The sequence below is a fragment of the Crocodylus porosus genome, unplaced genomic scaffold (assembly GCF_001723895.1).
Source record: "Crocodylus porosus isolate Cpor-Errol unplaced genomic scaffold, CroPor_comp1, whole genome shotgun sequence".
NCBI classification, from domain to species: domain Eukaryota; kingdom Metazoa; phylum Chordata; order Crocodylia; family Crocodylidae; genus Crocodylus; species Crocodylus porosus.
In genome coordinates, this window is record NW_017728907.1 from 50,605,476 (window position 1) to 50,618,886 (window position 13,411).

General features: G+C 44.4%; 1 protein-coding gene across 1 annotated transcript in view; it reads right to left on the reverse strand.

Annotated features, from left to right (window-relative positions):
• The window catches only part of AGBL4 (ATP/GTP binding protein like 4), a 1,420,095-nt gene that overhangs the window by 426,290 nt on the left and 980,394 nt on the right, over positions 1-13,411 (reverse strand). The gene's annotated exons all lie outside the window — the stretch shown is intronic.

Consider the following 13,411-nt stretch of genomic DNA (forward strand, 5'->3'; position numbering starts at 1 on the left):
AGCATCTGGCTGGTGAGTCTGTTGGTGGGGGGGAGGGGAAGAGGGGGCAGGGAGGGAGTATAGGGGGGCTATTGAGGCCCCCCCCAGTGAGGGAGGAGGGGGTCTGGGACTGGGGCTGATGCTGCCCAGCTGCGGGGTATGCACAGGTCAGAGTTGCGAGCAGTTCATCAGCAGTGCCCAGGGAAGGGGGAGCGGCTCCTGCCACTTTGTGCACTCCTGGCAAGCGTGGGGGGGCATGTGCCTCCCCAGATCTGTGTGTGGGGCAAGGGCAGGCTGTCACTGCAGGCTTACCCCAGGTGCCAAACTTCCCTGCTATGGCACTGCAAGACTTCTTCTCTTCTACCTCTATCCCAAGATCCCACAAAAAGGACTCCCCCAGCCCAGTCTGAAGTCCTTATTCACATGGTTTGCAATCTTTCCTCCATTCATGCGTTTCCTGTATCCTTCTCCATGGAACAGACTGTTGCCAATATTTCTCAGCCGCTAAGAAAGTCACAGGGTATTCTTAAGAGCACTTACCATGTTTCATGCAACTAGCTAAGTCTTTGCTGCACCATATTTACTTCTGTTTTCCAATACCAAGGAAAAGCAAACAGTGTGGAAAACCTTTAATTTCACATTTTTCCCCAGCTGGTAAAAATGATAGCTAGATATGCATGCATCAGTATAATCATCTCCTAAATAAATGGCACAATGACAAACAGGGGGGAGCTGGGAAGAGGGGGAGCACTGCACAAGCTGGTGTTTTCAATTTAGAAAGTATGCATTATTTACACTGCCATTATTCCACTCAATTTGAGTTCACGCTTTAGTCCTAATTTCAGTATAATCAAAGTCAATGAATATTTAATCAGCATTGCTTCCAGAAATTGAGTAATGCCATTAACATAATGTCCCCAGGACTTCAATGCCTATTTTCCTCAAATGCATAGGACTCCCACTTCCTTCCTCCACCCCTTCTTTAACCAGTTGATGCTCAGATCTTTGCCTCATCTGGTCAAATGAGCTGGAAAATATCCAAATAGGGGGAGGGAAGGAGAGGAAAAGGGGAGGGGGAGGAAGGAATTACATTCAAACATATTGCTCCAGCCCTGGGACAGCTAATGAAAATAGGATGCGTGTTTAGATGTGTCCTAATCTGGAACAGCCTGGCAAACAAAACCCATTTGCACTGAACAAAGCACCTTTCATCAAAGGATCTCTAAATCATTTTGCAAACATGAAGGCATCCATACTACACCCCAGTGGAGCAGGTAGCGATTATTGTTACATGTAACCTATAGCTAAGCAAAACACTGCACAAAGAGGTTAAATGCCTAGCCAATTGCCACCCAGTCAATCAATGGCAGTTGGGTAAAACTCAGGAGTCCAGATTGACTCCGATTTCCATTCTCCAGCCAACAGACTGTGCCGCTTCCCTAAATGGAGAACACGAACAGCATCAGTACATATGAATATTTATGAACAATGCAAAATTACAGCATAAAATTTTTTTACAGACATTTCAGAGCCTCTAAAAGTGATAGCTCAAAAACTGTATCTTTTTATGCACATCCCTTTATTCTATAGTCTGTGCACACACCCCTCTGGTGGGGTTGCAGCTAATCTATCATCTTTTCTCACACGGCTATCATTACAGTATCTAGGCAATTTTATTCTACTGAAGTCTTATAGCTCTCCTTCTCTATGCTTGTGCATAAAGCCTCTCACCCTGATACAGGAATACCTGAAGGGTGTAGATTTTAAATCCTGGATATATTCCAAATACCATTTTGTTCCATCTGAAGTGTTAATAAATTGTGTTAGTAACTTTGCTTAGGTTACACAGAAACTTCACTCCTGCATTAGATTAGAATTAATTCCTTTGCACATCAAGTAGGTGGAGATCAAATTGGAAGTTCAGTTTTTGCAGATGCTGGTAAAATGCACAGTCGGGTAAAACTCAGCAAGGATCTGCAGAGCTGTATCCAGAAGGCTATTCCAGTTTGAGTTAGCGAGAGGGTTTCAGTGATGATGGTTTTCACTGCACTTCAAGGCTCTTGTGTGAAGATGTTCGTTAGTTCAAATCAGCTCAGCAACAGACCCTTAAAGGCCACTGAGGATTTCAATTGTATTATTATTTAGTGCGGGGGGGGATTGATATGTCAATTGTTCTGAAGAGGTCTAGGAACGCATGAATGTACATGGGAACTGAAGTACTCTTCCTGGTAACAAAAGGTAAAGTACGCGGTTCTTCGAGGCAAGGGGCACAAGGATAGCGCTAGCATCGTCAGAGGAAGCCGGGTTGCACTCGAGCGCGCAGCACATGGAAAGCATCAGCTTCCGCCTCACTGAGAAATGACACCAAACATCATCGCTCTGAGATTTTCGCAACAAATGAAAGAAGTTTTTGAAACGGTGCAGCTGAATATCAACGTGTTCTACCACTTCGCTGGTTTGGGACAGCCCATTGGTATTTTTTTTGGTCGGGGCCAGTTTAAGCACGTTTAAACTCTAGGCAAGTCTTAAAATCCAATTTGGCATCTGCCCATGACCCACATTTTCATATTGGAAGGAACAGTCCACTTTTCCAGCCAAAAGAGGAAGAGTATGGAGTGGTGGGAGGGGATGATGTGGTTGTGGAGGGAGGGAGGGGCGCAGGAAACCAGCTTCCCGTTAAACAGGGCGAGGGGGGAATTCGATTAGCATTATTTTGGACCCCAAAGGAGAAGCACTGTTTGGCTAAAGCGCTCAGGTCAGCAGCAAGCAGTAGTCCACAAAGTGGTATATGGGCAGTAGCACTAAACACCAACTGATCATAGGTCTGCCATGACCTGGGGGACCCCCCCTTAGGGTACAGCAGAACTGCTTGACAATAAGTGATCTTAATTCAGTAATGAGTCTAGCTACTGGCAACCCAAAGGTGAGGTCTTCTGCCGTACAGCAGAGCCAGGTGATCTCATTCCTTCCTCTTGTGCCTGTAGCTGATTAACATAACGACTTGAAAGATTAGGCTTGGAAGAGATCATTACCTTTTAGTCTATAGCCAAGAATCAAACTGCCCGAAGTGTTAGTGCAGAGCTGGGCAGCCTGCAGCACAAGTGGCTCCGGTGGCCTCTGCATGGGGCACATGGCAGATCGGGGAAGGGAGATGCAGCAGCAGACAGGGCAGGAAGCAGAAGGCAGAGCAGGAGATCAGATGGAGAAGAGGGACTGGAGTGATGCTTGGGGAGGGTGCAGGGTTTATTTGTGGCCTGTCTGCCCAAAAAAGATGCCCCTTCCACTTCTGTTAGTGATACAGGGAGAGAAAAAAATGGTGATTCTGGCCGGGGGGGGGCGGAAATCCCACTGTTGGGCTGAAACTTAAGCCCTACTTTTTTGTGGGCGAGGAGATCTATGCGATTAACCACTGGCACTCGTTCGATAATTAGTTAAAAGCTTTATCATACGCCCACCATTACTGAATTCAGATCAACATTAGCTTCTGTGACAATATGTAAAAAAGATGATTCCTTCCATTTAAAATTGGTAGTGCACATTTCCAGGTTATGGCAAAGACAGAACAGTAGATGCACGTATACAAACGTCAAACAGTCATAGCAAGGTTGTGAGATATTATTAAATGGTGGGATTCACGTATTAAGGGAAAGGAGAGCTGGTGAACCAAAAGCAAGAATCAGAAGGGAAGGAAAAAAAGCTAGAGACAGGCTCTGTGGGTTACTATAATGTATTGTTGATGCTACTGCTAATAGGGTACAAATTATAACTTATTCATGAGCTTCCATGCTTTCCAATAATAGTATGAGGTAGGCTGGCAAGGAAATGAGTATAAACTGCAGTGCTAATGCACCAGTGCAGCTGTAATATTATTGCATGTTAATATTATAATAATGTTTTTTTGTTTGGTTGCGGGGTGGGGGGGAGGGGTCTGCAGTGCAATGCTGTAGGTTTCTGCTACTGTGAATGGACATAGCTATCAAATGGCCAAAGGATCAAACCTTAGCTTCATGGGAGCAGAAACCTAACCAGATCTTAGCTGCCTCTAGCAGATAACTTACGCTTTTGCTCTCTGTTGGCATCCATGCATGCATGCGGACACACGCAGGTGTACTGGAAGAGTTTGTCTTGCCGGTATAGTCCCATTGAACTGAACCGAATGGCTACAGGGATGCTGATTCTTAGTATCATCTCAAACACCCACATCCTCGTAGGCCTTGCAAACTTACACAAGGTCCAAACACAGTGCAAGAGAAGAGTCCCAAGCACAACCCAGTCTTGCTCCATGCCCGAGGTTCCCAGGTGCTGCCAAAATTTAAACAGCTCATTAATAAGCACGCTCAAATAACATGGAAATGGTTTTACAAACAGTTCACTTTTTTTTTTTTAAAGGTTTCAAAGAGTGCAGTTAGAATAAACTCCTGCAATGAAGCTTTAAATTGCTCAAGAGGACTGGGAACTCTTGAATTTTAGAGTGCTAGGCATCAAACTCCCACGGTTGGTCCCCTATTTAATAAGTGTTTATTGAAGGAGGTTACTATTCAGATCTGTTCTACTGCATCAAGCAGAAGCACGTGGAAGCCGATGGACGTCCAGCGGCCCCGCCACGAGTCGGGGTAGAGCCGGGAATGCAACAGGAGCGTTTTAGAGCTCAGCATTTGCTTTCAGCATTATTCAAGCCTTCCCTCCCAAGAATAGATTTAGCACTGGTCACTCCTTTATCTCCACGGTCCTAATTGTCTTTCTACTAGATGGGACTCAGTGTATGTTTATTGATTGTTGGGGGTTTTGTTTTGTTTTTTCCCCCCGTAATGACTGTGCAGTTGTTGGCATCTTTAATTACCATCCTGAAAGGCAGTGTAAATTGCCCTATAATCAACATTAGCCCTGGTTGTGAACACTGAGATTTGTCGGCAATACGAACATGGGTGGTTTCTCTGGGGACGTGTCCTCTGAATGTTAAGGTCAGTCACGGGGATTGCCTTTAACTCCCGCAAACCAAATAAGCCGGTCCTCTTCACCTCTATATTAACATGCACCGTACACAAAGTATGTTCTCCGTTCCTCAAGTAAAGCCCTTCTAGGCTTTGCATCGGGCCCTATAGGTTAGCAAATCTCCCGGGCTTGGCCAGGATAGCTGACAGGGATCAAGCTAAGTGCAGACTGCCATCATGTATGAGTCTGAGAGGAGCCCTAAGGGTAACCCTAACTGGCAGTGTAGACATAGCCTGTACTGGCAGCTCCTTTTTACATTTTTTTTTTTAATGCATCCAGCTATGATCTAGCCTAGATGCCCTACCTTTCTTCCCCAAGGAAAACGAGGTTAATCCCCTTCCTAAACATCACATACATGAACAGAGAGAAGAGGTGCTGGGTCCTACCCTGGGGGTCTTTAACAGGAGGCTACATGTACACCTTGCTGGGGTCATTTGACCCCAGTACTCTTTCCTGCCATGGCAGGGGGTCGGACTTGATGCCTTCTGACCCTAGAAACTATGAAAGAGAGAGGAGTGACTAAAACAGTAAGAAAATCCTGTATTAACTCATTAGAACAGCAAATGGAGAAGGATGCATTTCACCTCCAGGCAGGGGACTGGATTGTCCTCCAATTGGAAAGTTTTAATGGTTTTCTAAAGAGATCAAACATTTTTTTTTCCCCCCAGTGCACACTAAAATTACCAAATGCAAATAAAATCAGAGAAGAGGCTCTGCTAAATGAAACATTTGTCATTCACTGTCTAGCCACTCCACCAAGCTACATGTGGTTTCTCTCCGAGCAATTTTATGTCTTGATTCCTCCTCCTGGTATCCAAAACCTAATCCAAGGCTATTAATGTTAATGGGAAGACCATTATTAACTGCAACAGGCTTTGGCTCAAGATTTTCAGATACCCCAGATTTTAAGATAGAGCTAAAGAAAGAGCTCACTAAATTGCCTAACAAAGCATGCAATTCCTATAGACTTTAATAAGATTTAGGAATCTGGATGTTTTAGGAAATTCCACTGGACATGTCTGCCTCTTTAGAAAACCTTTTAAAAGCTGTTCCAGTCTTTCTGACACCATCTGCATGTGTAAATGCTGCGAGTATTGCAAATTCAAGACTTTACTTAAGCTAACTGGATGCAAAAAGTTGTTCATGGGCAAAACATAATTACTAAGGGGAGGGACACAATAAACAACTAATAAATGGAAGATTAATGAAAACCTGCACAAGGTTTTCTGTTAATTATATAATTAACTAACAGAAATAATTATGTTATTATAGAATAAGGCTGAGGTCTCTTCAAAAATATGATGCCAGGAATGCTTGAACCCTGCCCCCCCTTACCTCCCTTGTTAGGCATTAAAAACACCTTTATTCACAACATGGAAAATAATCAGACGTGCTTTTATACACAGAGTAGTTAATGCATGCATCTAAATGGCACATCCATAATGTGCTGTTGGTGATAACCTTGTATGATAGAGCAGCCTCTTGTGATGTCAGGGAAACCATGACTGTTTCTACAATAAATAGTCATTTAATATTCTTCCTTCCTCTCTTTTTATAAAAAGCCATTTGCACAGGCATAAGGCCGATAAGTGAGTTAATGTATTACGCATCCATTTGTCGGCTGGAGTGCAATTCTGCTTCCTTTCCACAATGCAAAGTAAGTGTTGCAAACAATCAAACACCGCAATCGCATACCGTGCCTTTACAAAGAGCCACGTCTCTAAAAATGTATGTTGCTGGCCTGCCTATTTAATTTCTATTTTAGTTTTTAAGAAGCTAGCAACCCACAAAAGATAGCAACGCAAAAATGCTGGCAGCCTTCTCCAGCGTTTACACCCTGGGCAGGTTGGTGAAGTCACCTTGTAATTCAACAAAGCTCAGTGGCACCGGCAATCTCATTTCCTGCTTGGAAATGCAAAAGAATTTCACCTTAGTGAGTGTTAATGCATTTGGTCAGCATTTAAGGCCACAGAGTCCTATCCTCAAGACGGTGCTTACGGAATAAATGCTGATTCTCTTCTTTGGATCAGTGTCAATACTGCAATTGACTCCAGACTTTTTCTTAGAGGAAACCAAGTTCCAATTTAATCATATTGAACACAGTGTCAGGGGGCTCTTGACAAAGGAATAGCGCTCGTTTTAGTCACAACGGCAATGAGCTGGATAAAACCGAAGATGAGATTTACTTATTTTTGTAAAAGCTGTTGTGATGGTCATTTCCCCCGCAGAACGTGTATGGCATCCCAGATTTTCTTTATTAAGTAAGCCAGCTGAACAATTGTAAAAATCTGACTTTAATTTTACTTAACTGGGAAAGAATGAAAAATGGGAGGAGTCAAGGAAGCTGCAATGCAGCCAGTATCATCATTAGCCATATGCACATAGTTATCACTGTGGCTGTTCCCTGGCACCTCTGGCCATGCAATGACTGCGCTGCTCAACGCCATCTATTCCAGGCATCTCCTTTGTTGCAGGTGGCCAAGGGCAATGAAGGACAAATCTACACAAGCGCTTCCTTCTCCATTCGCACAGGAGGGCATGCTTCTGGTCTTGATCTCAGAGATGAGAAGCCATGGCAAATAAATGAACCCAAAATGTCCTTCATCTTCCATACACCTCCAAAATTCATACAGCCTGTAAGTACAGTTCATGATTAGCCTGCTCTTTCTTTCAAATTATTGGCAAGATAAGACTTCTACCCAGGCCTGCACATCTACACAAGATGCATTGCTACATCTCATTACCTTTTGTTTATGGTTCTTCAGTTTTTAACTTAGAGTTTTTGAAGTGGCAGATTCATTTTTTCTATGAATGGTATTAAGTGCACACATGCACACTCATAACCAGTTTACAATTAGTTTCATTGGGAAATGCTAGCACCCCCATGCTTCAGAGCAGGTACTGGAAATTTGACCAGCAAAGTTCTCTGTGTCAGGGATGGAGGCCTTTTCCTTCGCCCACTAAAAGCCACCAACATTTAGCCAAGTTATAAATCTTTGGAAAAATGTTTTAGATTAGCAAATGCTCAGTTAGATCTCATAAGAATTTGACAGCTAATTATTGAAAGAGTGAATGAGCAGGTATCAGCATGGGGTTATAGAAAAGGTGGGCAAAATACGGGCTCCAGGCCAGATCCAGCCTGTAAGGCCCCTGGAAAATTTAGAAAATTATTACCTACTGGTGTCTGCCAGTCTAAAAAGTGATAAGGCACCAGCAGCAGGAGGAGCAGGTGGCAGGACACAGTGGCAGCAGAAGCAATGCGTGCACGGCCCTGCCCAACAGAAGCTTCTGCCTAGCCAAGACTTCTTGGCTCATGGCCATGGGGCTGTTCTCCCAACTTCCCTCCATCCAAGAATGGAAATTCAGATAAGAATGGGGGAAGGATTGCCAGCGCAGCAGAAGGCATCCTGGTCTGGCTGGCACTATGCAATTCCTGTTGCATTCTCCAGTCCCAGGCATGCAGCCGGGAACCACATGCTGCCAGAGCGGTGGGCAGGCAGCTGGGGGAACCTGGCCAGCTCTGCCCTTCTCCTTGCTGGCAGTCTGACCACGTGCAACCCTGGAGCTTGCTGGGACCGCATACTGCCGAGGGGTCTCCACCTGCCATGGCCCATGAGCACCTTGAGGCCTCACCACCTGCTGCTGCCACTGGAGGCAGGGGATGTGTACAATGAGGGATGGGGTCATATGTTTGGGGGGGGTGTTTGTACAAGGGGTCCCCACATGCACACCTCACCATACACATGTATCCACACCCCTCCTTGCACAGCCATACACATGCATCCCCACCCCAATGCACACCCCACACACCCCAGCCACCCTCCCCTTCCACACACACCACAACCCCCAGCCACCTTCTCCACATACACTCATAGCCCTCCACAAACCCCATACCCACCCACTCCACACATACCCCACCCCCAAAACCCCCACACCCTCCCCAGCACCCCACATATATACATACCCACACACATCTCTCACAAACCCTGAGCCCACCCCCCCATACTCCCCACCACCCCCTCCCAAAATATAGGAAAGCAATACATCATTTTAAGCTATTATGCAATCACCTCTATGTACACTACGCAAACGCATAAAATCAGGACAAAAACATTTTTTGAAATCAAATTAATGTATGTTGTAGCAGATATTGATTTCTAGAATATAATTTGGGGGGATTTTTGGTTCCAAGATGGCAAAACCCCCCTTGCCAAAAGGAATATTTCTGGGGGCAAGGGGAGGGACTTCCAGTGGCAAAGGTCAGGATTTGGGAGCAGGACTTCTGGTTCCAAGATGGCGACCAGGGGGCGGGGCACCTGTCAAGGGGCAGAGCTGTCCTTGCAGCCTTGGACAGCTTGCCAGAACTTGTTAAGCAGCCCTCCAGCCAACATAATTGCCCTCCCCTGGGCTATGGGGTTTGAGCACTTCCTGTCCCGAAATTGCTGTCCTTGATTGAAAATGAAGAAGGACCCCATTGGAAAAAGAAAAAAAAAAAATAGTACGTGGTAATGCAATTAATGACTGGCGCTCAACTTGGCAACAATAACGTTTTTTTTTTTTAAACACAAATGTGTGTGTGGAAGACACCAATGCTCAGAGCGTCCCCTTTGGGAGCAGGTTATTTTCTACTCTCAAGACAAATAAAATAAAATATATGAACTAAATAAAATATTAAAATGTCACGCCAGAAGAGACAACTCTGCATGCACAATCCCAAGGCTTGTTACTTCACCATTCAGCAGGTATAATCAATTCTGTGCATCTTGGCTCCTGACATTTCCGGCTTGCGCTCACCAGCGTACGATTTAAGGAAGTTAGGGGGGGAACACGGATGTGGATCCATTGTGTTATACACACACACACAAGCCAAGCTTTCTTACCTTCTGCTTTTACCACCCTCAAGAGGAATGAAAAGAATCAGGATAAAGAGAAATCCCCAACACGCTTAAAGGTTTATTCCTGGCTCCATCATCCACAGCATGCTTTCTCCAAACCACTTAAATAGCTTTTATCGTAAGAGATGATGCAGGGTACAGTATGTTTTATTCTGTCACGTTTACAGTCCCCCTACTTCATTCCAAGACCCTCTGTTCTTACACTGTAATGAAATAATTAGTAACGAACAGCCGTAAAGAGGAGAAAAAAAAAAAAAGAACAAGAAAGCAGTTGAAGCAGGGAAAACCTGCTGATACTGTCCCATCCATCTTTACCATTCCACAGCCTCAACAACATCTGCCAGGACCACCAATTCATTAGGCTGATGTAATCTAAGTAATACCAGAGCCAGTTTATCCCCACATTGCCTACTAGAAAGCAGCCCATTAAATACCTACAAGGTAGCAAATCAATTAAAAAAAAAAACCCCCACAAAAAAAGACTCCAACATTTTTCTTGGGCGGCATTGTTTCCCAATGTTAACCTTATTAACTTTTAAGCATAGTAGCAGAGCCTCTTATTTGCTTAAACATCTGCTCTGGACTGAAGCGATAACTATGTGGTAGGACAGTGTGCACAAATAAATACAGGCACCTCTACCATGCTGACATCCAGGCTGTAGGCAAAGTGTGTGGGCTCTGCGAGTCAGCTTTACAAGCATACTTGGAGTAAACTTTAGCTCCCCGGCTTAAGAAAACTAGAGGAGAATGACAGCAGGGTGTTAGCAAAAGTCCTGCTGTTCTCTGCACACTTTCAGGTTGACTACACTCCTCCACCGCCCTCCCTAAACCCAGCGCCTGCCTAGTCAGGAGATTCAGTCCTTCCTGGGATTGTTGCTGTCAATCTAACGTCTCCCAACAAAACGGGACTGCTCCCATTAGCCGCCTGTCGTCATTTTTATGCAACCCTCCCCAGAAGCTCTGGGTTGTAACTCGGGTCTAACTTCTCTCTGAGACAAGATTCATTCTCTGCAACTTTAAAAAAAAAAAAAAAAAATTTTTTTAGCTTAGTTTCAAGTCATGCTCTGTAAAAGGCATCCGATTCCTACAGTCTTGATCGCTCCTGGCTACCTTGCTATATGAATGGATATAGATGAGCAACTCAAAATTCATCCTACAAAGCAAAGTTGGGGATAGTCAATACTTGTATTGTCAAATTTAATCTCGAGATGTTCCAGAATATTTCCATTGGATAGTTGTCTATACAAAATAGCTTTCGCCAGCTGACTTTTGAAATTTTGCCAGCTTTCACTTTCTTCAAATTAAACAACTATTCTATCTTATATATTCCAACGTGCATTTCCTTTCAAAAATTGGGAATGATAGGAAGTGAAGAAAGGAGAGTACAAGTAGATTTCATGCCAGATGCCACATGTGGCATTTGTCAAATCTATTCAGCTGCAACCTTCATGCCATAGTTTGATCTGATGCCCAAAAATCAGTTACTATTTCTGCTCCTAAAAGAGGCAGCTCTAACATTGTGCAGAGGGCACTGCAGAGGTACTTTAAATGGAAAAGGATATGAACACCAGCTGCAGCAGCTTTACACCTTTGTTTTCAAAGCCTGGCCTGCCTTTTGTGGGCTCGTTCCATTATTCCTGGATTTTTATTTTTTTTATTTATTTTTTATTTTTACAGGCATCTCTTTTTACACATGAACAAACTGCTCTTATTGACGCATGTTATTTCTTTTTTGGCCACAGAAAAGGCAAGCCTGGGCATCCACAGTAGGAGGCCAAGCTAAATAATCTAACCCATGATATCCACTTAACGCTTGTCAAGGATGTGCACGTGATGCTTGCATCCAGTTTCAATCCCTTGCCCGGTCTCCAAAAGGAAGGCAGGCTAGCAAGCCAGAAAAAGGTGGAGCATGCATACCCAGTTCACGAGCTCATTAGCTGGGAGTTTAATAAGAACATTGCAGCTTTCATTCTTCAGGCTCAAACCAAGCAAGTTAAAAGAAGAAGAAATAGTATTATTATTATTAATAATAATTAATAATAATAATAATAATAATAATAATAATTTGCTATTAGCATTAGGAGGTGCCAGTACTCATGCTGGGACTTAAGCCTGGAAGATCTTACTCCTCTGATCAGGGTTAGACCAATCACCATATTTGGGGTCAGGAAGGCATTTTTACCCTGTGGTCAGATGGGTATGGACTGTGGGACTTTTTCCCCTTCTCTCTGTAGTGTAGGGCATGGCCTTCTTCCCAGGATCTCTTGAGCATATGTTTAACCCTTGCAAGCAGCAGGACATTGGCTACTATGGCTCCCTTGTTTGACCTGCGACACAGTAGGGTGCCATGTCAAAGCTGACTGTAGTTCTGCTAAGAGGTTAGTTAGTAATGTATTTGTGTAAGATGGTTTGGATAGGGATGATCCTGCCCTAGGCACGGGTTGGACTAGATGTGACCTCTGGAGGCATCTTCCAGTAGGGCTGTGCGAAACAGCACCTTTTTGTTTCGAATCCCGTTTCGCCATTTCGAAGGGACACCCATAAGTTATAACAGGGAATCATGAAAATGCCTAAAACGTTGTCATTTCTTGCCTGATTCAGATGGTGGTAGCCCTTTCTGAAGAGCACAAAGCCTGCCAAGTTTCAAGGAGATAAGTGCCGAAGTTTCTGGGAAACCGCATCTCAAACTTCAAAGCAAAACTTGTGACACTTGCAGGCAGTGGCAGCCTCCTCTCATCCGGTGCATAGATCCAGGGGCCTGCGTACCCTGGGAGGGCTGTGCCAGACTCCTGTCATCCAGCGCGTAGATCTGGATGACAGGAGGCTGCTGCAAGGGACCGGTGCTGGGTGCAGTCCACCCCCGGCCCCGGGAAGATTGCTACTGCCGCTGGCCCCAGGCAGCAGTAGCAGCCTCCTGTTATCTGGTGCACAGATCCGGGGGCCCGCGCCCCCGGGAGGAATCTGGCATGCAGTATTGCCCAAACCCGCCATTCAGAAGTCAGAAATAATTCACCCTTTCCTTTAAAAATGCTTATACATTTTGTGTGTATTCAGTTTGCTTTCTGGGTTTTTGAGATCTTGGGATGCACATTGTAAGGTATTTTCATGCTTATCGGCATAACAGGATAGGTAGAAACTTCATCTGAAAATAAATTAAAACCAAGTCTTGTTATCTATTAATCTGAGCTCTGGAGCTTTGAAAAGAATACCAAATATTACATTTAAAAAAGAAATCATGAGAGCTAGCAATGGTGCTGTTTCTAAAGAGTTTAAGTCTGCATTTAAAGAAATCAGTGATAATTAACATTCCATATGTAAGTCAAGGTAATGGATCTTCCTGAGTCTGCTGACAGCTTTGGGATTTGGGTAGCTGCTTATAAACTTTGCAGGTCAACACCAAAGGGAGGGAGAAGGACCCAGGAAACTATAGGCCAGTTAGCCTTACCTTGGTCCTGGGTAAGCTTTTTGAGAGAATTATCCTGGTGCATGTCCATGAGGGGCCAGCAGGGGAGATTATGCTTAGGGGCAACCAACACGGGTTCATT